A 2,750-nucleotide genomic window follows, 5' to 3' on the forward strand; every position below is an offset into this window, starting at 1 on the left:
AAATATAAAGTTACCTATATATATGTATGTATGTATGTATGTATGTGTACATACATACATACATACATACATATATTCATATAAAGTTACATATGGGGAACAACATTCCATCACTTTCTTCAGGATTATATAACTTTGTCCTCTTTGTAGTACATCACAATGAATAATAACTAACAACTTCATAATTTCTAGGCTCAACAATCACTGCAAAAATATCTCTTGCATAACAAGTATACATGTGTATGTGTACAATACATATATAAGACAGTTCAAATTGACAATTAAATAACACTTGTTCAAATTAATTTTTATGATACTTACCCACTTTTACCAATTCAAAGATATGATCATAATCATTAGAAATCAATGGAATGTCATCATCTTTATCAAATGTATCAATAACATCAAGTGGTACCGAAATCCATGCACTTGTATATCCACATGCTTGATTGATGCATTATTCATAATCTTAATCAATGCAACTATCACAAAAACATGAATATTCTCTTGTCTTCAATGTCTAATTGCAATTATCTATGCTCATGATTGAATGTAAGGAACGTGTGTTTTCTATCCTCTTGCAACCATGCATGTTTTTTCTATTAACACTTGATAGTTCATTAAATTGAAAATATGGACAAATTAAATTTAAACTTCAATGAATTGAAAAATAAAACTTAACAATAAAATTTTATAACTTAATTGCATAAAAATTAAACAGATGTACACACCCATACCTATTATCTCCCAAAAGACTCTATATGGTACCTGCCAACTCGTTGTTGATGATGTCCTGAACTCATCTAATGCAAAATGTGTCTTACACCATTCAACAACATCATGTGAATCATTTACACAAACTCCTTGATAATTCATTTGATACTTTCGCAAAGCACATTTGATGTAAGCTCTAGCACCATCATGTTTACCTTTTCCATAACCACTCTCAAAGAAATTCCATATGTGTTTTATATTCTCATTGCGATGATATCTACATAATGCATAAAATGGTCTAGATGATTTGAACTATGCGACACATCCATCAGACCAAACATAATGTTTATCAACATTTACGTTTCTTTCTTTCAAATAAGAAAAAAAGATATTGAAGCAATGCTTGACATAGTGAATGTCATGTTCTTTGTCATCACTTATATAGAAATGATATTCCTTTTTAATTACTCATGCTTGAATTGTACTTTGAACACCATCCAAATCTAACTGTGCATGTCTATAACAAACATGTACCATAATAGTGACCTGCTTAGAAAAGTAATAATTTGATTGAATTGCTTTATGATGAACAAAGGAATAGTTCTCTACAAAATCAACAACTGATACAATTGTTCCAAGTGAGAAATTATCTCTCAAAGTTTGAAACTATTGTGCTTACCACTTTGCAAAAAATCCGTGACGAATATAAGGTTGAATCAAATTCTTAAATTTGTTCATAAATGTTAGAACATGTAACTCCTCTTCAACATATTCCAACCTTTTTGTCCCTTTCCCAACTTTGTTTCATTCTTGACATACTTGTAACTTTTGCAATTCAATTTATTTGTTGCATCAATATTTTCAATTTTCAAAGGAAATAGAGCCAATTCACCACATATTTCACGTAATCCTTTGATGCAATTTATTTGACTAGTTGGATCATCTATTTTGTCACATAGAATGAATGATATAAACTCACTTCTCTTATTAGGAGGAGCAGCATGAAAACCATATGCGTCTTCTACAAACTTTTGAAATACCTAATAGTGGAGATCAAACTCAATATGATGACGACAACAACATTTTTCAAACACTTTGTTTGACCTCACAAAGTATGGCTTCAATTTTTCAAACAACGTTTGCCCAACTTTTACATTAGGATGTTCACTACAAAATGACACATATAACTCATGTTGTGTTGTGTCCAACCAATATTTTGTGTGATGTTCATATTGACTAGATGCAATCCTATGCCTAATAACATCTCTACTATTTGATGAAGGACGAGTGTTATCAATCCAAAATGATATGACTAAATTTTTTAATGACTCTTCAGTCCTATTAGAACAAGGTGCTCTACACATGATTGCCCAATTTCCCTCCATAGTACTATCATCCACAATTAATCTTCTCTTAACATATTTTCTCATTGTTTTCCTACTTAAACCTATTTTAGACAAAATTGAAGATATTTGTCTATTTTGGGTCATATTATTATTTACAACAGACATCAACATCACTTTTCTTGCCATGGACTTATCTTTAGTTTTTATTTTCCTATGTTTCTCAAACCTTGTTTAACATTTTCAATCAGATCAATTTGCATGCTAGAAAATCTTCTTTTCTTTGATGTTGTGTCTACACCTAACAATTTCAATGCCCCTTGCAACTTCTTTTGTGTAAGCAAAAGTGAAAGCAACTGATCTTGTTCAAGTGTTTCAGTGTTATCAAATTGAGTCATAATTTCTTTTATCTTCTTATTCATTGACCTTTTCTTAGACAAACTTAATGGTTTAACAATAGCTACAAGTCTTCTCAATTTATATACATCCATTTTAAGTAAATGATCTAATTTTTTTTGCAGAAATAGCATTCTTTACAGATTGGGCAATATTTAGGAGTTCATCCATACCAGTTCCTACACCTAATCCCGCCCCTTCTCTAACTTTTGTTACTGAAATTTCTACAGGGAGCAATCTTGAGCCTTCTCCAACATCCATTGTTTGAGATTCTGCAGGGAAAGATTCTAACCCTTC

This window comes from Cupressus sempervirens, chromosome 7 (assembly GCF_028749045.1).
Source record: "Cupressus sempervirens isolate cs-2001-9-10 chromosome 7, ASM2874904v1, whole genome shotgun sequence".
In the NCBI taxonomy this organism is placed as follows: Eukaryota; Viridiplantae; Streptophyta; class Pinopsida; order Cupressales; family Cupressaceae; genus Cupressus; species Cupressus sempervirens.